Source organism: Saccopteryx bilineata, chromosome 1 (assembly GCF_036850765.1).
Source record: "Saccopteryx bilineata isolate mSacBil1 chromosome 1, mSacBil1_pri_phased_curated, whole genome shotgun sequence".
Lineage (NCBI taxonomy): Eukaryota > Metazoa > Chordata > Mammalia > Chiroptera > Emballonuridae > Saccopteryx > Saccopteryx bilineata.
Window position 1 is genome coordinate 97,674,581 of NC_089490.1, and position 25,851 is coordinate 97,700,431.

General features: G+C 39.5%; 1 pseudogene; it reads left to right on the forward strand.

Annotated features, from left to right (window-relative positions):
* Positions 1 to 8,081: 8,081 nt before the first annotated feature.
* LOC136319270 (large ribosomal subunit protein eL31-like) lies at positions 8,082 to 8,448 on the forward strand (annotated as a pseudogene).
* Positions 8,449 to 25,851: the final 17,403 nt, after the last annotated feature.

Here is a 25,851-nt window from a genome sequence, read left to right on the forward strand (position 1 = left end):
GAATTTTGGTTATTAACCCCTTATCAGACTTATTGTCGAATATATTCTCCCATTGTGTGGTTTGTCTTTTGATTTTGTTCATATTGTCTTTAGCTGTGCAAAAGCTTTTTAGCCTGATATAGTATCATTTGTTCATCCTGTTCTTTATTTCACTTGCCCATGGAGATAAATCAGCAAATATATTGCTGCAAGAGATGTCGGAGACCTTACTGCCTATGTTTTCTTCCAAGATGATTCTGGTTTCATGACTTACATTTAAATCTTTTATCCATTTTGAATTTATTTTTTTGTATGATGTAAGTTGGTGGTCTAGTTTCATTTTCTTGCAAATACCTGTCCAATTTGTTAAAGAGACTGTCTTTATTCTATTGTATGCTTTTACCTCTTTTGTCGAATATCAATTTTGGTAAAATTCACCTGTGAATCCATCTGGCCCTGGACTTTCGTTTGTTGGGAGTTTTTGATAACTGTATCAATCTCTTTTGATGTAATTGATCTGTTTATGTTTTCCGATTCTTCCAGATTAATTTTAGAAGGATTATAAATTTTGAGGAATTTGTCCATTTCGCATAGGTTGTCTAATTTTTTGGCATAGAGTTCTTCATAGTATTTTCTTACAATTCTTTGTATTTCTGCTGTGTCAGTTATTACTTCTCTACTCTCATTTCTAATTTTATTTTTTTGAGTCCTCCCTCTTTTTTTCTTGGTAAGTCTGGTTAAAGGTTCATCAATCTTGTTTACCTTTTCAACGAACCAGCTCTTGGTTTCATTGATTTTCTGTATTTTTTTTTTTTAGCCTCTGTTATTTATTTTCGCTCTGATCTTTATTATTTTCTTCCTTCTACTTCCTCTGAGCTTTGTTTGTTGTTCTTTTTCTAGTTCTTTTAGATGTAGGTTTAGGTTGTTTATTTGGACTTTTTCTTGCTTCTTAAGGTATGCCTGTAAAGCTATGAATTTCCTTCACAGGACTGCTTTTGCTATGTTCTATAAATTTTTAGTTGTTTTATGTTCATTTTCATTTGTTTCAAGGAAATATTTATTTTTTCATATCATTGTTTACCCATTTGTTGTTTAATAACATGCTGTTTAGTCTACAAGTGTTTGAATGTTTTTCGGTTTTTCTATTGTAGTTGATTTCTAGTTTTATGCCACTGTTATCAGAGAAGATGCTTGATATAATTTCAATCTTCCTAAATTTACTCATACTCGTTTTGTGTCCTAGCATGTGGTCTATCCTAGATTATGTACCATGAGCACTTGAAAAGAATGTATATTCTGCTGCTTTAGGGTGAAAGGTTCTGAAGATATCTATTAAATCCAGTTGATCTAGTGTGTCCTTTAAGGCTACTGTTTCTTTGTTAATTTTCTTTCTTGAGGATCTATCCAGTGATATTAGTGGGTTATTGAAATCTCCTACTATTATAGTATTGCTGTTGATCTCGCCCTTTACGTTCATCAAAATCTGCTTTATAGCCTGAGCAGGCAGTGGTGCAGTGGATAGAGCACTGGACTGGGATGCGGAGAACCCAAGGTTCGAGACCCCAAGGTAGCCAGCTTGAGCGCGGGTTCATCTGGTTTGAGCAAAGCTCACTAGCTTGGACTCAAGGTTGCTGGCTTGAGCAAAGGGGTTACTTGGTCTGCTGAAGGCCCACAGTCAAAGCACATATGTGAATGCAATCAATGAACAACTAAGGTGTCACAACTAACTACTGATGATTGATGCTTCTCATCTCTCTCCATTCCTGTCTGTCTGTCCTTATCTATCCCTCTCTCTCTGACTCTCTCTCTGTCTCTGTAAAAAAAAACCAAAACCATATGCTTTATAAATTTAGATGTCCTATATTAGCCACATAAATATTTATAATGGTCATATCTTCCTGTTGCATTGCTCCTTTTATCATTATGTAGTGAGGTTCTTTATCCCTTACTATAGTCTTTGTTTTAAAGTCTATTTTGTCAGATATAAGTATTGCTACCTCAGTTTTTTTTTCATTCCATTTGCATGAAATATATTTTTTCATCCCTTCACTTTCAATCTGTGTGTCTCTTTTGTTTTGAGGTGGGTCTCTTTTAGACAGCATATGTATGGGTCCTGTTTTCTTATCCATGCATCTATCCCATGTCTTTTGATTAGAGCATTTAATCCATTTACATTTAAAGTTATTATTGATATATAATTGTTTATTGCCATTTTATTCTTTAAATCTACATTCTTCCTTTTCTATATATATATATATATTTTTTTGTTCTGTTTACAACAGGCCCCTTAAAATTTCTTGCAACATTGGTTTGGTTGTAATGAATTCCTTGGGTTTTTTGTTTGTTTGTTTTTGTCTAGGAAGCTTTTTATTTCTCCTTCAATTTTAAATGATAACCTTGCTGGATAAAGAAGTCTTGGTTGTTGGCTCTTGTTTTGGATTACTTTGAATATTTCTTGCCATTCCCTTCTGGCCTCTAGTGTTTCTGTTGAGAAGTCAGATGTCATCCTTATGGGGGCTCCTTTGTGGGTAATTGACTCCTTTTCTCTTGCAGCTTTTAGTATTCTTTCTTTATCCTTTAATTTTAGCATTTTAATTATGATGTGTCTTTGTGTAGGCCTCTTTGGGTTCCTCTTTAATGGGATTCTCTGTGCTCCTTGAACTTGTGTGACTTTTTCCTTCATCAATTTAGGGAACTTTTCAGCTATAATTTCTTCAATCAGGTTCTCTATCCCTTGTTCTTTCTCTTTTTCTTCAGGAACCCCTATGATGTGGATGTTGTTTCTCTTCATGTTATCACAGAGCTTTCTTAGAATTTCCTCATACTTTTTTGAACCCTTTTTCTTTTGCTGCTCCCCTTCATGCTTTTGTTTATCTTGTCTTCTAAATCGCTGATTCGGTCCTCTGCTTCATTCAGCCTACTTTTAATTCCTTCTAGTGTAGTCTTCATTTCTGATATTGTATTTGTCATTTCTGACTGGTTCTTTTTTATGATTTCAATGTCCTTTTTATGCTTGCTGTCTATTTATTTAGGTGCTCATTATGTCCATCCTTTGTTGCTCTAAGTTCTTTGAGCATCCTAACAATCATTATTTTAAGCTCTGAGTCCAGTAATTTGGTTATTTCCATCTCATTCAGTTCTTTTTCTGGAGATTTCTCTTGCTGATTCATTTGGCTTGCATTTCTCTGTCTTACCATTTTGTCTGTGTAGAGACTCCTCCTTTGGGTGTGTTGTTTGTGTAGCTAGCTGGGTCTAGGGTTGGTATTGTTTGCTTCTAATTTCTAGTTGTTTTGTTTCTAGATCTTCTTGGGTTGCCATCAGCTGTTGTTTGAAATCCACTGTGGGCTACTTATTTGCTGTTACTGTTACTGTTCTTTTTGCTATTTGTGTTGGCATTTTCTATGTCTTAGCTGGGTCAGGTGTGAGGAGCCCTTCCTTAAGATACCACTCTAACAAAAGTTGTTAGGTCCTGAACTGATGTTCTCCATATCTGGCCGCTGGATGTGCCCACCCTGAACTTCCCTGGCCGGAGCCTGGTATAGATCAGTGGGAGTCACTGTCTAAGACTGACCCTTATCAACCATTTTGGAGCTACAGTCAATCCATAATTTGTGGCTGCCTCTGCTGGGCCCAGGTGCCATTGTAAATATCAGCTGCACTACTAGGCTAGCTTTTATCTACTCTTGGCCTGGGAAAAGTTAGTTTAAATGTTCAAGTTCCCCTGACACCCACTTTCTGCTGCCTCTTATTGCTGGCTACTTGTTGGGTTCAGTACCATAATTCAAAAATTAGTACGGTATTAGATGTGGCTTGCCCCTTAGCCTCAGGTGTCATTCTTTCCAGACCTTTTATTTCTTCCCTTCTTTTTCAGCCCTCAGAAGGGTGTGGCCACAGGATCCAGTGGGTGTTGCCTCTGTTTTCCTGATGTGTGGTCTGTCCACCGAACTGCTGGCCCACCACCACCACTACCGCAGCCTCGGGCATTTGGGCTTGGGCGCTGCCGGCACCAGCCTGCTGTTGCGACCACTACAGCTTCCACCACCATGGGCTGGCTTGCATGCATGTGCTTGGACCACCACCAGCCTGCATGCTCTCCTGTGAGTACTCAGCAGCATGCGGGGGGCACTGTAGCTCAGACGTCAGCACTCACTACCTGTGTTCTTGATGTGCTCACTGCTTCTAAGTGCCTCTTTGCTTTGACTGGAGCAGGATAGCCTCCAGTGTGTGAAGTAATTTCTTCCCTTTGCTGTTGTTGCTGCCCCCAGGAAAAATGGTCACTTTAGATTTGGGGAGTGACTCAGCCCAGGGGTTAGGGTGCCTGTCCCTCAAAATATCTCTCCCTGTGCCTCAGAGATTACACTCTTTTCTGGCAACTCCAGTCCTCTCAGCTCTCCCTGCTTCCAGAATCCCAGGTGAGTGGCTGTGAACAAGGTTTTTCTGCATGGTCCCTTTAAGACAGAGCCTGGGTCTGAGAGTTCTGTCTCTTTCTGCAAACAGTATCCTGGCTCTTTTATCAGCTAACTACTGTTTGTACCCTCTTCTAGGCTCTGGGGCCCTAGCTTGGGGCTCCAGTCCTGGAGCTGAGGACCCACACCTCTGGGAAGCCCACCCCACCGTGAGAGTCCCTCTGGGCCACTGTTTGCTCCTGGGAATGGAGCAGCCCTTTCCACATCTCTGCCTTTCCTACCAGTCTCAGTGTGGCTTCTTTGGTGGTCCTCGGCTATAGAATCCTTTTAGTTTAGTCCAAAGTTGGTTTTTCAAGATGATTGTTCTTAAAATTAAGTTGTAGTCCACTTTGGTTCTAAGAGGTGGGAGTTGGAACATCCGCCTACTCCGTCACCATCTTGCCGCTCCTCTCTTCTGTTTTCTGTCTCTATGAATTTGACTAAGGTACCACACCTGAGTAGAACATATAGTACTTGTCCTTTTGTGTCTCATTTCTTCTCTCTCTTTTTTTTTGTTTATTCATTTTAGAGAGGAAAGAGAGAGAGAGAGAGAGAGAGAGAAGAGGGGGGAGGAGCAGGAAGCATCAACTTCCATATGTGCCTTGCAGGCAAGCCCAGGGATTCGAACTGGCTACCTCAGTGTTTCCAGGTCGATGCTTTATCCACTGAGCCACCACAGGTCAGGCTCTTCTCTCTCTCTTTTTTTTTTTAACTTTTACTTAGAAAATTAAATTTAACAGGGTGACATTGATCCATAAAAGTACATAGGTTTGCCCTGGCCGGTTGGCTCAGTGGTAGAGCATTGGCCTGGTGTGCAGAAGTCCCGGGTTCGATTCCCGGCTAGGGCACACAGGAGAGGCGCCCATCTGCTTCTCCACCCCTCCCCCTCTCCTTCCTCTCTGTCTCTCTCTTCCCCTCCCACAGCAAGGCTCCATTGGAGCAAAAGATGGCCCGGGTGCTGGGGGTGGCTTCTTGGCCTCTGCCCCAGGTGCTAGAGTGGCTCTGGTTGCGACAGAGCAATGCCCTGGAGGGGCAGAGCATCGCCCCCTGGTGGGCAGAGCGTCGCCCCCTGGTGGGCGTTCCAGGTGGATCCCGGTAGGGCGCATGTGGGAGTCTGTCTGACTGTCTCTCCCCGTTTCCAGCTTCAGAAAAATACAAAAAAAAAAAAAAAGTACATAGGTTTCAGGTAAACATCTCTATAGCATTTGAACCATTGATTACATATGTTATATTCCCATTACCCTTGTGTCTCATTTCATATAGCATAACGTCTTCAAGATCCACCTATGTTACAATGTATATCAGAATTTCACTCCTTTTTTTAAAAAATTGATTTTAGAGAGAGAGGAAGGGAGAGAAAGAGAGATAAGTTCATTGTTCTATTTAATTATGCATTCATTGGTTGATTCTTGTATGTACCATGGCCAGGAATTGAACCTGCAAACTTGGCATATTGGGACAACATTTTAACCAATTGAGCTACCAGGCCAGGGCTTGGAATTTCATTTCTTCTTAAGGCTGAATAATATTTCATTGTAGGTATATATAACATTTTGTTTATTCATGCATCTGCCAACAGATATCTGGGTTGTTTCCACCTTTTGGCTATTGTGAGTAATGCTGCTATGAAACAAACATCTGCTCAAGTCCCTTCTTTCAATTATTTTGGGTATATACCCGGGAGTGGGGTTGCTGGATTATATAATAGTTCTATTTTTAGTTTTTTTAAGAAACCATCATACTGTTTTCCACAGTAGGTGTATGACTTTACATTCCCTCTCACTTTATGATGTGCAGCAGCAGAAAGAGTGTAGAATTGGAAGTTGCCAACTCAACCCCAGGATTGGTTGGCTGCATAATCTTTTTAAGCCACTTCACCACTCAAACTCAGCTTCCTGGGTCAGGAAGAGGTAAATGACCTTTGACTTGCAGATCCTGTAGGGTTGTTATAAGAATTCAACAAAATGAGATATAGTGAATGCTTTATAAATAAAAACAGGTAGTAGTAGTCATTTGTACTAAATTTCAGTCAAATCCAATGTCAAAGGAGAAAACCATGAACTGTTAGGAAGGGAAGAAATTAAAGAAATTTAATAGCCTGACCTGTGGTGGCACAGTGGATAAAGCATCAACCTGGAAACGCTGAGGTTGCCAGTTCAAAACCCTGGGCTTGCCTGGTCAAGGCACATATGGGAGTTGATGCTTCCTGCTCCTCCCCCCTTCTCTCTCTCTCTCTCTCTCTCTCTCTCTCTATATATATATATATATATATATATATATATTTAGGGGATATATATATATATCCCCTCTCTATAATGAATAAATAAAATCTTAAAGAAAATAAAAGAAATTTAATGTCCAAAAAAGACTTTGAGCTAAGACAATATCAAAATGCTTGTGGTTACAGTTTGCAGTAAGTAGGCCCCTGTTGTCTGGGTGTGGTAGATAAGGCCTGGAAAGGTCTTAAATTGTCCAAGGCGCAGACAGGGAAGTCACAGCTCAAGGACTTCATGTTCTGGCTTCTGTGGACCTTTGTTCTTTGTTGCTCAATGTCAGTGTGAGTCCCAGGGAGTGAGAACCTGATCCCATCTGTGTGCAGCCAGACAGACAACTTATTTGTATTTCTAACCTCAGAACTCAAGTAGATCTGCCTAAGAAAATACTACTTCAGTTTTAGTGTATTTTAGAATATTTAAAAAAGCTCCCAAACCTTTGTTATGGTAAGTGTAATAAAATATAAATGTGCTAACCTATCAGCACAAATAGATCAGACAAAACAATATCAAATACAGCGATAGAAAAAAACCTTTAGATACTAAAAAAGTTTTGGGGGCTAATTTCTATGGTAAATTGGTAATTCTATGTTAGTCATTCAATCTGATTTTTAAAAATTTGAAACAGAGTCCCACATTAATATGACTTTATTACTCATATTAATGAAGAGCCCCAATATTTTGGATCTTTATCCTCTTCATTTGGGAAAGAGGGAATGAAGGAGAACAAAAAATTGCCCCAAACTCTTAAAGATGCATCTTGAAGCAAACACTCAACTCATTTTTTTGTCTTATCTTTTAAAATGGGGATGTGCTGTTTCCATCATTACCAGTCTTCTACTTAGTTGTTATATCTCCATTGTTCCCACTGAAACCAAGGGTTCTTATGGTTTTGATTAAATTTAGTGTTAAATCCTAGCTCTAGAAATCATATTCCTCTCTCTATATATTCATAACCTGCAGAGGCCGAGCCTTTCCCCCAAATAATCACAACCCCTAAGGCAGTAGAAGACAGTAGTCCAGACCTCTGGCAGGCTAAAGATAACATTTGACCTAAGTTATGTTTCACTTCCTGAGCCTTAAGGTGGAATGAGACCCTGGCTACTTTGCCATGAGACAGGGTAAAAGGAGGCCAGAAAAGACCGCAGAGCTGTCCTTAAGACCTGAAGAAATGATTCATTACCCTTACCTCACCTCCAACCAATCAGCTCCCAGCATGACTATGAAACCCCTAACCCATGGCATCTTGTGATTTTGCCCCATATTATCTGTAACCTATACATCATTGAGGAGTTGGAACTTTTGAGGATTAGTGTCCCATTCTCCTGGATGGTGTAATTCATCAATAAAATAGCCAACATCTTTCCAACTTGGGCCTGGCATAATGGTTCCCACAAAGAAGGGTGGTGAGAAAAGAAAGGCCATTCCACCATCAACAAAGTAGTGACCAGATAATATCCTACCGACCTTCCCAAATGCATCCAAGAAGTAGGTTTCAAAGAGCATATTCCTTGGACACTCAAAGAGATTCAGAAATTTACCGTCAAAGAGATGAGAACTCCACATTGACACCAGACGCAACAAAGCTCTCTGGGCCGAAGGAATAAGGAATGTCACATACTTAGGTGTGGCTGTCCAGAAAATGTAATAAGGATGAAGATTCACCAAACAAGCTCTATACATCCATAAGCTACATACCTGTCACCACTTTCAAACATCTAAAAGCAGTTAATATGGATGAGAACTGCTGAGTGTCAGATAAAGGCATAAAACTGCAAAACAATAAAATAAAATACCCAGTATTTCTCCACTGTAATTCTTGGTGTTTAGTGTTTGGCTCTGCTAGTGTTGGATGGACAAATCCTTTCTGTTCTGTAACACCACCGATCACACTGAATTTTTTAAAAAATTTTTAAGATTTTATTCATTTTAGAGAGAAGAGAGAGAGAGAGAAAGGGGAGGAGCAGGAAGCATCAACTCTCATATGTGCCTTGATGAGGCAAGTCCAGGGTTTTGAACCGGTGACCTCAGCATTCCAGGTCGACACTTCATCCACTGCGCCACCACAGGTCAGTCCGCACTGAATTTTACTACAGTGTTTGTTCTTGTTTATCAGTTTCTCCTCTTGAAAACAGAGATCATGTCAGAACAGACAGAATAGTGTAAAATCATGACTTGGAAATCTGTATACAACATTCCACAAAGACAATCTTGTCTTTCTTCAGAACCCTGGATAATTTACATCTTGTACACCAGTCCATTTGTATAAAAATGAACATCTTGGCCCTGGCCGGTTGGCTCGGCGGTGGAGCGTCGGCCTGGCGTGTGGGGACCGGGGTTCGATTCCTGGCCAGGGCACATAGGAGAGGCACCCATTTGCTTCTCCCCCCCCTTCCTCTCTGTCTTTCTCTTCCCCTCCCGCAGCCAGGGCTCCATTGGAGCGGGGATGGCCCAGGTGCTGGGGATGGCTCCTTGGCTTCTGCCCCGGGCGCTGGAGTGGCTCTGGTCCTGGCAGAGCGATGCCCCAGAGGGGCAGAGCATCATCCCCTGGTGGGCAGAGCGTAGCCCCTGGTGGGCGTGCCGGGTGGATCCCGGTCGGGCGCATGCGGGAGTCTGTCTGACTGTCTCTCCCCGTTTCCAGCTTCAGAAAAATACAAAAAAAAAAAAAAAAAATGAACATCTTGGTGAAAAAATTGATCCATCCTAATGCATCTAAGTAAACAGCCGAAATAAAATTTCAACCTAGTCTTCACAATGCTCTTTGCAAGCCTTTTGCCTTTGTTAAATTATCAGGAAAATTCAGGCTTATTTATTATGGATAGTCACATCCATTCTCTGTCCTGTTTTGCCTGAAGAAATCCAGCTCAACAAGGTAAGTAACATCAGAACAATTCACCTACATTTTTCCCTTGAAAGATAAAGAAAACTGGATCATTCTGCCTTGCTCTGGGGGAAGAAAGGCAGAGCCATCCCCAAAGCTCGGAGAATGCCATCTGGCTGCAATCTTTCTCAGAATTTACTGGCCCAGGGACAAAGCACATTTTTTTCAGATGGATCAACACTGTCACCCAGTGGACAGACGAGTAGTCAGGCTGAGGCCTTTGCATTGCTCTTGGCTTGACAGTCAGACACTGACATCCAGTGTTTAAATAGAAACCTATTTATTTTAGGTGATCATGAATAATTGTTAATATTCTCTTACAGGGAACTGAGAGGGCCTCAGCTGACAAGCCTTTGATTTGGATATCAAAGATTAGTGCCGTTTAAGGGCATACATTTCCATTGTGCTGATTCTTTCTTTCTTCTTCTTCTTCTTTTTTTAACTATCAGTAAATTTATAGGAAGCACAGACTATAAACTAGCCAAGCCAGTCTGCCAAGACTCAGAGGATCAAACAGCTTTGCAGAAGTAGGGTGATATTTGATCACCTGCCAGGTACTGTGGGAAGACTTCCTTACCACAGAATAAGACCCATTGTTCATTGTTCATAGTGACAGTGATGTGTATTTTGAAAACTGAAAATAGATTTGTGTGTGGACTGAAATCTGAGGAAGTTACTCAGTTTATAATACTGAAATTAGTGAATGAGCAGTTCTTCTTTTCTCTGTTAAGTATATATGTTAAAAGACATGTACAGGTGTAGCCTCTGCCCCATCTCATTTGTCCTGAGTCTCTTTTTCTTGTCTAAAATGTCATTCGACACTTGCAACAAACTCGCTTACTTTTCTTTTCAGCTTACTTTTCATATTAAGGTAAGATGCTCTTTGCTTTTCTTGTTAAATGTACCTTTATTTTTTATTTATTTATTATTTTTAAATTAAATTTATAGGGGTGACATTGGTTAATAGGATCATATAAGTGTACATTTCTATGATACATGATCTAGATATTGCATTGTGTGCCTTTAAATGTACCTTTAGATTATTTTTGTCTCCCTAGCTGAAACTTACCAACAAGCTGAGAGCATTCATCTGGTTTCACTTTACACTTCTTAAGAATATCTACAGTACTGGGAGCTGAGATTTCACCTTGTAGGAGCTCTTGTAGAACTTTATGATTAAAAATAAAGTACTTGGCCCTGGCTGGGTGGCTCAGAGGATAAAGCATCATCTTGGCACACTGAGGTCATGGGTTCGATTCCCCAGTCAGGGGACATACAAGAAGCAATAAATGTATAACTAAAAAAAAGAAAAGAAAGAAACTAAATGGAATGAGTTGATGCTTCTCTGTGTGTGTTGCTCAAATCAATGGAAAAATTAAAAAAAAAAAAACTTTAAAAGTGAAGTCTATTTATTGTGAAAAAAATATGTGTTTGAATGTTGGCCCCACTGCTTGCTAGCTTCTTGACATTCAACAGGTTATTTACTTACATATTTAAAATTTATTAATTTTGGAGAAAGAGAAAGAAACATCAATCTGCTCCTGTATATGCTCCAAACAGGGACCAAAGCCCCAAACACCTGCATATCAGGATGATGCTCCAACCAACTGAGCTAGTCAGCCAGGGCTCCATAGGTTATTTAATCTCTCTAACGATTCAGCTATCAGGCACAATATTAGCACCTACCTCCTGGGTTGCTGTGGGGATTTAGACAAATAACTTAGCATAGTACTTGAGCACAGAGAAAAGAACTCCATAAATATTAGTTTAGCATTATCATGATTATTACAGCAATCGTACTTGTTATTCCTAAAAGGCAACTTTAACAAAGTACCTCTAGACTAGCAAATAAAATCATGATTTTTTTTTTAAGCCGGAAGGATCCTGAGAGATCATTCAGGCCATTGTTTCTCATTTAGATAATTCAGGGAGGATTTTAAAAAATAAATAACTGATCTTCTGAATAGCCAGATTTAAAAATGCTGATTGTTATGAATCTTTTAAGAGACACCCTAGAAAGGGCAAGCTTAATCTTCAGTGACAGAAAGTAGATCATTGATTGTCTAAAGATGATGCTGGAAGGACTTACAGCTAAAGGGCCTGAGGACACTTTCTGGGATGATGGCAATGTTTCCTTTCTTGTTTGTGGAGGCGGTTACACAAGTGTATACATTGATCAGAAGTCATTGGAATTGTACACATAAGTGAGTGAATAATATTGCATTTAAAATATATCATAATAAAGTTGATGTAAAAAGAATGCTGAGTCTAACCCACAGAAATTCTGATTTAATTGCTCTAAGGTGATGCCCAGAAATAATTTTGCTCATGCACCTAAGGCATCAGCTAGGTTTGGGAGCTACTGATCTAATCCAGTTCTCTCCTCTTCTAGTTGAGGTTAACCCAAACACATACAGCTGGTTATAGTGGATGGTACAGGACCAAAAACCAAGTTTCCAGTACTTTGTGCTCCAAACCTTCACCTTTACTAGTAATATTCCTTCTCCCTGGAACTTCTTTCTCTTCCCTTTTCTTTCCTCTGTCAAACCTCTCCCACCCTTGAAGCCCAGCTGTGTATCACAGGTAGCCGCAGGTTGCAGCTTTCCCCCTTGGACCAGGAGCTCCTTGTCAGGAGGGACTGTAGCTTTTTTACTTCTGTATCCTTAGTACCCAGTTTGGCACAGAACAAACATTCAATGAACATTTGCTGAATGTAAAAAATGATGGAAGGAGGCCCTGACTGGTTGGCTCAGCGGTAGAGTGTCAGCCTGGCATGTGGAAGTCCCAGGTTCGATTCCCAGTCAGGGCACACAGGAGATGCACCCATCTGCTTCTCACCGCTCCCCCTCCTCCTCCCATTATCTCTCTTTCTCTCTCTCTCTCTCTCTCTTCTTCTCCCACAGCCATGGCTCAAATGGTTTGAGCAAGTTGGCACCAAGCACTGAGGATGGCTCCATGGCCGCACCTCAGGCCCTAAAATAGCTCAATTACCTGAGCAACAGAGCATCGGTCCCAGATGGGCAGAGCATCACCCAGTAGGGGGATTGCCAGGTGGATTCCAGTTGAGCGCATGCGAGAGTCTGTCTGCCTCCCTGCCTTTCATTTAATTAAAAAAAAATTTATGAAAAAAAAATTGGTAGAAGGAAATTAACATTTATTAAATTAAAATTTATTAAATGATATGCCAAGAATTGAAACAAGTACTCTATGCACATTATCTCACTGAATTTTTACAATTTTATAAATTGGTTATTATTTCCCCCTTTTGTAAGGAGCAAACAGGCCCAGAGAGGCTTAGTAATTTGCTATGGTCACATAGCAAAGCAAGTAGCAGAACTAAGGTTTGGACTCAAGTCTATTTGTTTTCAAAATTCATGCTCTCTCTACCAGACTAGGCAGTCTCATTTATGGTAGTTACTCAGTTCAGTCTCAAATCATCAGTATTATATAACTTACCTGCTCAATTAGATTATAAGCTTCTTAAATACAAGAATTAAATTTTAGCACTTCTAGTCCCATATCAATTCACCAGGTGGATGATTTGACTACTTCAGTGTCAACAGAATATCTAATTTTTAATTTCATTAGAGCAGGGGTCGGGAACCTATGGCTCGCGAGCCAGATGTGGCTCTTTTGATGGCTGCATCTGGCTCGCAGACAAATCTTTCATAAAAATAATAATAACATTAAAAATATAAAACATTCTCATGTATTCCAATCCATTCATTTCCTACCGCTCATGTTCATGGTTGCAGGTGGTTGGAGCCAATCACAGCTGTCCTCCAGGACAACACCAAATTTTTATTGGATAATACGTAATGTACACGGTCGTTGTATGGCTCTCATGGAATTACATTTTAAAATATGTAGTGTTAATGGCTCTCTCAGCCAAAAAGTTTCCCGACCCCTGCATTAGAGTAACCATACAGATAATCTAACAGTTTTTAGTAGCCCTGCAATTATAACCTGTAGTTCTAAGACCTGGAGTCAAGGGGGTACCATAAAAGTTCGTGATTTGAGCTGATCTATTTCTGCATTTTCTGTAGCCTTTGTGCATTCTAGGAATGATCCCTAAGCCATGCAAGCATCATATACAGCAGTCACTTAAAAGACTCATATATCTCAAAGCACATACCAAAATAATTTCTAGAATGACACTGTGCCTTTGAATCAGAAGTGGACAATTGCTGCTGGTAAATTTAAATGCAGTGATGATGTTGTATTTGAGAAATCAAAAGGAATCCAAATGACTCTTAAAAAAGAAGTTGTAAAGACATTAAATCCTAGGTAACAAATCTTTTGCACTATTTTAACAGTATTTGTATCTTTGAACCAAAAGTTCTAGACTCTATCCCCATCACTTCATTAGAAATGCCTTCACAAGCTCCCCGAAGACCTCGGTATTCCCAACGCCAGCGGACGTTTTCATGTTTCTTGTATTAGTTGGCCTCTTTATGGCATTTGAAATTATTAAACAGTCCCCCTTCTCAAACTCTCTCCTGGATGTCTGTGGCCTCACTCTTTTCCATTTTCTTCCTATTTCTGTCTTCCATCCTAGTCTTTGTAAGACAGTTCTTTTTCTCTGCTGATCTCTAAATATCTACTGAACTAAAATCCCCAATCTTGCCTCCTGCCATTCACTCTCTTTACACACTCCTTGGTTAACCCATAATTTTAACTACTATTTATGTCTACTAAATACATACAAAGTCCCTTCCACAGCTCCTTCCCCACATGCCTAAGTGTGGCGCGTGCCAATCCAGTCATCTCATTCAACTACATTCTTGCTCCCTAAGCTACTGATGTGCCTAATTCCACACTGCTATATGTCATGGTGTGGTGCTTGGGAGTGTGGGTTTTAGAGTACGACTCCATGGTCTGAACCCCGCCCCACCACTTCTGAACTGAGGAGTCTTGGACAAGTGACTAACTGTCATGTGTCTCAGTAATTGACCTGTGCTCAATGGGCTCATGCAGAAAGTCAGTCACTTAGGGTTCTTTTGAGAATTAAATGATATTCCAGGTAAAAAATGGTTGCAACACAGTAAGCTCTCAATAAATATTTGCTCTGTTGATCTTATTCTGACATTGCCATTTCTGATCAATTTAGCAAACACTTACTGAGTGTCTATGAGATGCCAGGTATGGGGGGAGAAGACACTGTCTGCACCAAGGATGGCAGAGCCCTTGGGATTTAATGAATATTTTTTGTCTCTCCAGTGAGGAGTTGAACTCCTAATTTAGAGTTTGGGCTCTCATCCATTCAGCTTGTCTGTCTCTTCTGGGGAGACCTAGCTCAGTTCACAAGCTCAGGGTACCAGAAACACGTCCCATGAGACCAAGAAAGTATTAGCAGTGACCATGTTCACACCCATATCTGACCCTCAGGCTAAAGAATCATTCACTCATTCATTGGTTCATTTATTCATTTGAAAAATATGTTTTAAGTGTTAACCATGTGTTAAATGCATGTTAGACCCTAGGGTTATAATTGTGAAAAGGAAATTATCCTGCCATCAAGAACCATCCAGCCATCTGACCAGGTGGTGGTATAGTGGGTAGAGTGTTGACCTGGGACGCTGAGGACCCAGGTTCAAAACCCTGAGGTCACCAGCTTGAGCATGGGATCCTCCAGCTTGAGCATGGGCTTACCAGCTTGAGTATGGGGGGTGTTGGCTTCAGCATGGGATCACAGAAATGATCCCACGGTTGCTGGCTTGAGCCTAAGGTGGCTGGCTTGAGCAAGAGGTCACTGGTTCAGCTGGAGCCCCCCCAGTCAAGGCACTTATAAGAAGCAATCAACTAACAACTAAGGTCCCACAACTACAAGTTGATGCTTCTCATCTCTCTCACTTCCTGTCTGTCTCTGTATCTCTGCCTGCCTCTCTCTCTCTCTAAAAAAAAAAAAGAATCCTTCCAGCCTATTGGCAGAGGAATCCAGCTTCAATAGCTTCAAAGCAGGTTGGGAGGATAGGGCTGCTACTTCCAGAACCTGTGCTCACAGAACCCATCACACACACTCTGTGGCTCAAGCCACCCTTTTAGGAGCTTTGTCTGCACCCTTGAAGCCTCACCAGGGTGCTCAGTGAATTCACTACTGTTCAGCTTCCAGTACAGCTCAACAAATTCAGCACCGAGCAGGAGCCCACAGTTCCCCGGCTAGGTGGAATGAAAAAGAATGAAGGCCAGGCAACCCTTCTGGAGATGGAAGTTCTTGGGTGAATTTTCTGTGTTTTAGAACTGTCTCCATTCTTATTTGTATTCCCTTGAGGGTCCCTAGTACAGGATCATTCTTTTCCTTTACACGATCTGAAAAAGAATCTACTTTTTGGAAGCATAGGATACCCAGCCAGTTATCCCCAGGATCTCTTCGCCATTCAAAGTTACAAAATGTCATGTCACCTCCCTGCAAGGTTGCTCCCAACTCTGCTGGACAACATAATGTTTTCTTAGTAAAATTTACATTTTAAATTGATTTATTTGTTTATACTCTGCCTTTTTAGCAATAGACCAGAGGTGATTGGAAGGAAGTATACTGAAAGAGAAAATTACCTGACCATAAGACACACCTAGGGTTTTAAGGAGGAAAATAAGAAAAAAAATATTCTGAACAAAATGGTGTGTTAAAGTATTTAATAAAATACCATACTTTTTGCTCCATAAGATGCATGGGCATTTTCCCCTCCACTTTTGGGGGGAAAAAAGTACGTCTTATGTAGATAAAAATATGGTATGTTATAAACATTATAATGAGAAAATTTCAATATAAATAGAAGCTCTAGATCCTTAAGAAGAAAGGGATTTCAGATAAGTGATCAATAATGTTTTGCCCTATTGTTATCATTCAGTCTAAAACTTTGCTCTGTATTTTAAGGCAAAGTGAAAAGAGAAACCCAGTTGAGCACCAAAAATCTCATTACCAAGGAGAAGGACACATACCAGATCCTCCAGGAAATAAAGCTCTCGAGCTTCTCATTCAGTGGAACAATTTCTCATTGGGCTTCATACAGGGTATACCAGGCCTGTAGCAAATTATTTAACATTCCTTAAAATGAGCTCAAGGCATATTCAGGGCAACATCCTAAAGGCAATTTATTGAAAGCAGCTTGGCAAAGGATGACAGGGCCTAAGTTCTCAGCTTTCACGGGCTTCAATCTGATGAAGAACAAGACCTGAGGGTCTCCAAGCATTCTTTAAAGTACCCCTAGCGGTTATCACTGCAGTTGGGATAGGAAACTGAACACACAGGGTGGGAGAGCCCCAGTGGGAGTGGATCCTGAATGTCAGGTAAGGAACTTGGAGTTGATCTAAAGAGCAGTCCTTATAGGGTTTAAGCAGAATGATGCAGTCATATTCAGATATTAAAAAGAACACTCTGCAATGTATAAGAAATATCAGAGGAACCAAGGCCAGAAGTGGGAAAATTAGTCAGAGAAGCTGTTGGAGAAAATCAGGTGGGAAATGATCAAGGCCTAAAACAAGCATAAACAATGGGCGGCGGGAGGGGGAGAAGGGTATGAAGGGGATAAATGGTGATGGAGACTTGACTTGAAGAGGTGAACACACAATACAGTGTATAAACTATGTGTTGTAAAATTGTGCACCTGAAACCTGTTTGGTTTTGTTAATCAGTGTCACCCCAATAAACTAAATTTTAAAAAATGAAAGAAAAGAAAGGACATATAAAAAAAATGACACAGTGACAGAATCGGTAAGACATAGAGACTTATTAAATATGCTGAGGGTAAAGGCTATCACGTTGAAGAGGTTTTATGAGTGTCTACTCAGATCTACTGGTAGTGGCTACTTGGAGTGCAATCAGAAAAAGAGTTTGGGGCCCAGTCAAGGCTCAGTTGAAAAGAATGGTATATTAGTAATATCTGCCATGGGTGCAGAATAGGAATATGTTGCCATGACTGGTATTTACCATTCCCATTCTCTGTCAGAGAAAGCATAAAAATGTACTGTGTGTTTTGAAATGTGCACACTGTGTGATTCCATGTATAGGAAGGTCTAGAACAGACAAAACTAGTTTATGATGATGAAAGTCAGAATAGTGGTTACCTGGGTATAGGTGGGTGAGTGGATAGATTATTGACTGGGGAGGAGCAAGAAGAAGCTTTGGGGGCCTGGGAATATTTTATATCTTGATCTGGGTGTTAATTATACAGACATAAACATATGTACAAATTAATTAAGCTTGATATTGTGGCCTTTATTTTTTTTTAGTGAGATAGAGAGATGGACAGATAGGGACAGACAGGCAGGAGGGAGAGAGATGAGAAGCATCAATTCTTCATTGCAGCACTTTAGTTGTTCACTCATATTGCTTTCTCAAATGCACCTTGACCGGGGGCTACAGCAGAGCAAGTGACCTGTTGCTTAAGCCAGTGACCTTGGGCTCAAGCTGGTGAGCCTTACTCAAACCAGATGAGCCCGCGCTCAAGCTGGCGACCTTGGAGTTTCAAACCTGGGTCCTCTGTGCCCAGTCTGACGCTCTATCCACTGCGCCACCACCTGGTCAGTCTACATTCTTATCACTCCTTGCAGACTTGAAGCCCTTGGAGGATTGCGACCAAATCTTTGTACTGCTGACTGTGCCCACACACCTGTAGGTGGTAGATGACAGTTACTGGTTGAATAAATTCATCCCACAGCCAGGTGATAGGTGGTACTGCTTGTGTAATGGCATTAGTGAATTCTGCTGACAATGCTTCAAATACAGGGAGCATTTCCTTCATGGCATTTACCATTTATCTTCAAATTTATTGTCTTCAACAAATGCAGCTGAAGCAATAATAGGATTGGGAGCTCTAAGGATTCTTAGCTCCTGGGGGTCTTGGCAGATGTCTGCCCAGCTGGTTTGTTGGTCTTCTGGAAGTCTGAATGATGGGAACGGCTATGTGCAGCAACACAATGAGTTCCTTAACTGACCCAGAGCAAATCTGTAGTAATTCAGCCAGTTAAATAGGATGTGCTTGGCCTTTCTCTGCAGTCTTCTTAATTTAATAACTGTCCCAATGTCAGACATAGGGCTTATGTCCACTGCTAAGTCAAATGTAGCTGTGTCCATTGGGCCTCTTAAAATTGAAGGCTTAAAAAATATATGTACATATGGAGAGAGAGAGAGAGAGAGAGATATTACTATATGATTATGAAGCATCATTAGTTAATTAATTAATTAATTAATTAATTCAGTAGGTTGTTTAACAAGTGCTTTCTGGGTGTCATTTATGGACCAGGCACTGTGCTAGAGACTAGGACTAAAGATATAGTATATAAAAGTCATGTTCCCTTGAAAATGTACTTAATGTCACTAAATTGTGCATTTAAAAATAGTTAAAATGATAATTTTTATGTTTTGAATAATTTACTGCAATAAGAAATAAGAGGAAGAAAAAGCTATGTTCCCTGTGCTTAAGGTTCTCAGAGTCAATGGAAGAACTAGATGGATAAACATTATAGTACAGTACAAGCGCTGCATTATTTATAAGCACAGAGTATTAAGAGAGCATAAATAGAAAACAATGTTTGTAATACTGAGCTTCTTCTATTTAGCAGAAGAAAGTTTCAAACAAGTACATCATGAGGACATTAGACTGTAAAATGTATAGTTATAGTGAGCAGTACACGTGATCTTTACACAATAATTTGGGTATATAAAGTAGTTAGCTTCAGATTAGCTTATGTGACTAGGAGAACTGTTGATCAATTTTACATATAATCATCAAGACTTGTAGCTAGAGAACAGTCTAACATCTGTAAGAGGGGAAGAGGGTTGCTGAGCTGGGTGAGAAAGATGAAGGGATTAAGCAACCCTCTCTAAACCAAAAAACTCATAGACACGGACAACAGTGTGGTAGTTACCAGAGCGAAAGGGGAGTTGGAGGAGGTAGAAGAGGGTATAGATGGAGATGGAAAGAGACTTGACTTGGGGTGGGGAACACACAATACAATATACAGGTGATGTATTATAGAATTGTACACCTGAAATCTATAAAATTATTTTAAACAAATACCCCTTTTTTAAAAAAACAGATTACTATTTCTTTATTTTGAGGTGAGAGGAGGGGAGATAGTGAGACAGACTCCTGCATGTGCCCTGACCGGGATCCACCCAGCAACCCCATCTGGGGCTGATGCTCAAGTACCAAGCTAGTTTTGGCTCCTAAGCCTGATGCACTCCACCAGGAGCCATCCTCAGTGCCCAGGGCCACACTTGAACCAATCAAGCCACTGGCTATGGGAGGGAAAGAGGGAGAAAAGGAGGAAGTGAGAGGGGGGAAGAAGCTGATGGTTACTTTTCCTGTGTGCCCTGACCAGGAATCAAACCCAGGACATCTATATGTCAGGCTAACGCTCTATCCACTGAGCCATTGGCCAGGGCCACAGATTACTATTTTTAAAATTTTATTTAATAAAATTTATTAATTGATTGAGTTTTAGAGAGAGAGGAAGGCAAAGTAAGATATATCAATTTGTTGTTCCACTTATTTATGTATTCATTGGTTGATTCTTGCATTGTGCCCTGATCAGGGATTGAACCCGCAACCTTGGAATGTCAGGATGATACTGTAACCAACTGAGCTACTCAGCAGGGCAAGGTCAATAAATTCAATAAAAAAGAAAATATATATTTATTAAGTATATGTAATTATATGAACTCTTACCTATTTACATATAAAACATTCATAACGGCATGCTTAACTCATTATGCAGGTGTCATTTATGTAGTTTTAATATGTTCCAGCAGCGCCAGATGAAGATATAAGAGAAAGAATGTGAAGAGAGTATAGAATTCAATAACATGTGAAAAGATTAACCAAGTGCATGGTAAGGATTTTGAGGAATTTGGTCTATAGAAGTCAGGCAGTAAAAATTGAACTTGGAGATAAATCTTATCTTAAAGTCAGGGACCTAAAGTCCCTTATTATTAAGGTGACCAATCATCCTCCTTTAGGGACGACAGTTCTTCTTTTGTAAGTTCTGTCCTCCCTCGAAAACTGTCCTCCTACATGTCCTCCTTTTTGATATTGAAAGACTAATCTGTAAATGTCCATATTCGATCGATGCAGAGTCGATCCATTGCGTGTAATGTGACATATTTGTATCCTAAATGAGTACTATTTTCTTACAGTTATTATTCAAAATAAATAGGCATGTAAGCATAATTACAATATAAAATATTGCAAATGTTTTTATTATGCATTTATCATATTATAGTGTATTATTGTTGCAATGAATAAAATGTTTCTTTTATTTACAATATTTTCTTCAATTTATTTTTGTCCTCCTTTTCATTGTAAAAAGTTGGTCACCTTACTTATTATAATGGCTCTAAAAAGGACTCAGAGCCTGACTAGGTGGTGGCACAGTGGATAGAGCATCAGACTGGGATGCAAAGGACCCAAGTTTGAAACCCAGAGGTCACCGGCTTGAGCGCAGGCTCATCTGGCTTGAGCAGGGCTCACCAGCTTGAGCGCGGGGTCACTGGCTTCAGCATGGGATCATAGACATGACTCCATGGTCACTAGCTTGAGCCCAAAGGTCGCTGGCTTGAGCAAGAGGTCACTGGGTCTGCTGTAGCCCCTAGTCAAGGCATATATGAGAAAGCAATCAATGAACGACTGAGGTGCCACAACAAAGAACTGATGCTTCTCTTCTCTCTCCCTTCCTGTCTGTCTGTCCCTATTTGTCCCTCTCTGACTCTCTCTCTTTCTCTGTTAAAAAAAAAAAAAAAAAAAAAGGACTCAGAGAATCTATCTGAGATGTTGACAAAAATCACTGAAAATGTATCTTGGGTCCTGAGTCTTAGCCTCAAAAATCTTCTGGATAAATAACACCAGAATAGTTTAGAATTTAAGTAGAGAGATCAAATAAATTAAAACTGAATGTGTGTAAATGAAATTTAAGTCATTGGGATAATCTCATGTATTTGTTATGTTTGAAATATTTAAGATATTTTGATAAATAGAGAAGCTGGAAGATTACCCCTTGGGCTTTCAATTTAAATTGAGTCAACTGCTTTAAGACTTGTTTAAGTTTAAGATAATTTGACTAATTTTATAAATATAATTGGAATATTTAAGAGAACTTGAGCTTCTTCCTAAATTTAACATATTTGCTCTATAAAAGTTAAGAATTTGAGAATATTTTGCTTGTTAGGGTTATAAATATGCATTTCAGTTATCTAAAGGGGAGTAAAATATATTAAAATATAAATGTTTTAAAAAATATAAGGGAGTGATATTCGTTAAGTTGTACTGACTTATTGTTAAAGAAAAATCAGTTCAGTTTGATTTAATCAAACATTAATCAAGGAAAAATAAAGACATCTTAATAGAATCTATAGATAGAATAAATGGATTTTTAATGGCCTTAAATCTTAACAAAACTGATTTGAATGGGTCACTCCCATTTTAATCTAAAAATTAAAGTGATTGCACAGTTCTCTGTTCACGAAAATCTTTTGGACATCAAAAAAACCCATACTGTTTCTCACTTTTCAAAGCCTCTCCCCATCACATGTTTACAAAATTGGTTAACCACAACCAAAGTGAATTTCTTTAATGATTTTCTTTTAATGGGATGAAATTGACAGAAAATTCTCTAAGAGTTGCTAAAAAACACTATTTGCTAGCAAAGAGAGATAGTAAATGAAGTTAAGAGATAAAATATTCACAGGGCCTGACCAGGAGGTGGCACAAGGGGTAGAGTGTTAGACTGGGACATGGAGGACCCAGATTCGAAACTCTGAGGTCGCCAGCTTGAGCACGGGATCACCAGCTTGAGCGTGGGGTCACTGGCTTGAGTGTGGGATCATAGACATGACCCCAAAAGTTGCTTGCTTGAGTCCAAAGGTCACTTGCTTGAAGCCCAAGGTTGCTGGCTTGAGCAAGGAGTCACTCACTCTGCTGTAGCTCCCCCCACCCCCCACCCCCGCCATCAAGGTACATATGAGAAAGTAATCAATGAACAACTAAGGAGCCACAATGAAGAATTGATGCATCTCATCTCTCTCCCTTCCTGTCAGTCTGTCCCTATCTGTCCCTCTCTCTGTCTCTGTCACAAACACAAAAAAGATATTCACAGGTATGACCAACATCTGTGACAAATAAAATTTTGAAATGTAAAAGCAGAAGGAAAAATAATTTTTTTCTAATGATTAGTAAATGAATGTATATGCTCCAAAGAAATAATACATGAACCTAAAAATTTTAGAACATACCTATCTCTCCCACAGGTACATAGACTCTGTAGGAATTCTTTCTTTGAGTTTATATAATATATGGAGCCAGAGGGATAAATAGGTGATAAAAATGAATAAAATAAGAGGAAAACCCCCTGTATTTCTCTTTTCCATACCACTTCAAAGAATAAAAGCCCATTATTGCCTGACCTGTGCCACCACAAGTCAGGCTGTTTCTATACTTTAGATACAAGTGCTTCATCAGATAAGTATACTATGAATATTTTCCACCTTTCTATGGCTTGGCTTTTCCTTTTTTAAATAGGATCTTTCAAAATTTTTACTTATGACGAAGTCAAGTTTATCAAGTTTTCTTAAAGCTTTTTTGGAAATGAGTGTGACTGCTGCTTTGGGTCAATTACTAATAAGCTTGATAGTTCTACAGAGTGATTTAAATTGAAGCCTAAATATGGATATTTTCTTAATTTTTTATTAAGTTCAATTTATATTTTTATTTTTTATCTTCTTGTGAATAGAAATGTCATTTTTCCCCCATAGTGTATGTATACTTTTAAAATGAAATTTAGAGCTCTGACCACATAGCTTGGTTGGTTAGAGCATAGTCCCAATACATAAAGGTTGTGGGTTCTATTCCGGTTGGGTCACATACAGGAACAGATCAATATTTCTGTCTCTCACTCTCCCTTCCTCCCTGCCTCTTTAAAATCAATAAATAAAATATTAAAATAAAAATTTAAAGCCTGACCAGGTGGTGGTGCAGTGGATAGAGAGCATTGACCTGGGATGCTAAGGACCCAGGTTTAAAACCTCAAGATTGCCAGCTTGAGTGCGGGCTCATAGATATGGCTCCATGGTTGCTGGCTTAACCCAAGGTTGCTGTCTTGAGCAAGGGGTCACTCACTCAGCTGAAGCCCCCAGTCAAGGCACACATGAGAAAGCAATCAATGAACAACTAAGGTGTCATAATGAAGAACTGATGCTTCTCATCTCTCTCCCTTCCTGTCTGTCTCTCCCTATCTGTCTCTAAAAGTAATAATAATTTTAAAAAATAAAATAAAAATTTAGAGAATAACATAAAAGATAATAGAAGAACATTTATGTACCCACTACCCTGCTAAACAAATAGAACATTTTCAATGCCATTAAATTATGCTCTCGTTTCTCTTCAGATCGCATAAATCTTTCGCCTTTTCAATGCCATTAAATTTTAGCTCTCTGTGCACCCCTCCTAATTTGTATTCCCTCCCTCTTCACAAGGAAAAGTATTTGTATTATTTTGATTTTGGTATTTTTTTTTGTTTTTTTGTTTTTTATTTTTTACAGAGACAGTGAGTCAGAGAGAGGGATAGACCGGGACAGACAGACAGGAATGGAGAGAGATGAGAAGCATCAATCATGAGTTTTTCATTGCGCATTGCAACACCTTAGTTGTTCATTGATTGCTTTCTCATATGTGCCTTGTCCGTGGGCCTTCAGCAAACCGAGTAACCCCTTGCTGGAGCCAGCGACCTTAGATTCAAGCTGGTGGGCTTTTGCCCAAACCACATGAGCCCGCGCTCAAGCTGTCAACCTCGGGGTCTTGCACCTGGGTCCTCTGCATCCCAGTCCAACGCTCTATCCACTGCGCCACCGCCTGGTCAGGCTGATTTTGGTATTTTTATTCTGGTGTTTTTCACTATAATTTTATTTCATATGTATAAATAAATAAAGCAAATTTAAGATAGGTTATGGCATTAATTGTTCTATGTCCAATTCTAAGAAAATACTTTATAGGGAATATAGGCACTTAAAAAACTACATCTCTGCAATGAAAGATTTTTCTTTGTTCCTTGTGGAAACTGCAGAAGATCTCTGTAAGAATATATCATGTGTCCTTAATTCCTTTAAGGTAACAATAAAAAAAATTTACAGGAAGACATTTTATTCTCTAAAAGGCAAAAAAAAAAAAAACAACAAAACTCGACAATCTTGCAGTAATAAAATTGCTCACTTTTTTATGACTGGAAAAAACAACTTTGTATCTATGGATTAAACAAATGATTCAAACTCTAGACCTGGTATCCATAAAGGCACTGATGCCTATATCACTACTCCTCAGACAGTATTGGGCAAGTAACAAAATCTGGTTGCCCTGTGATAGTGTACATTTGTGTGCTGCTTTTTTTTTTTTAATTCACAAAATTAAATTGTTTAATATTTTGTTTTTAAAAAGTTAAATACAGCCTGACCAGGCAGTGGCGCAGTGGATAGGGCATCGGACTAGGATGCGAAGGACCCAGGTTCGAGACCCCAAGGTCGCCAGCTTGAGTGCGAGCTCATCTGGTTTGAGCAAAGCTCACCCGCTTGGACCCAAGGTTGCTGGCTCGAGCAAGGGGTTACTTGGTCTGCTGAAGGCCCATGGTCAAGGCATATATGAGAAAGCAATCAATGAACAACTAAGGTGTCACAATGAAAAACTGATGATTGGTGCTTCTCATCTCTCTGTTCCTGTCTGTCTGTCCCTGTCTATCCCTCTCTCTGACTTTCTCTCTGTCACTGTAATAAAAAAAGAATAAAAACAATAATATACTAAGGTTAAACAAATACACTTTAAAAAAAAGTTAAATACACACCTCATACCCATTAGGATGGCTACCATTAAAAATACACAAAATAATAAATGATGGTGATGTTGGTGAGGGCATAGAGAACTTGGAAACTTGTATACTGGTTGTGGGACTATAACTGGTGCGGCTGATAAGGAAAACAGTATATGGTTGGTCTTCAAATAACTAGAAATAGAATTATCATATGATCCAGCAATTCCTTTTCTGAATATTTACCCAAAAGAATTGAAAGCAGTGTCTCGAAGAGATATTTGTACACGTTCATAGCAGCATTATGCATAATAGCTAAAATATGGAAGCAGTCCAAGTATCCATCAACAGATGAATAAACAAAATATGGTATACAATATACCTGTAATGGAATATTATTCACCCTTAACAAGGAAGGACATTCTGACACAGGAGACAACACAGATAGACTTTGAGGATATTATGCTAAGTGAAATTAGCCAATTAC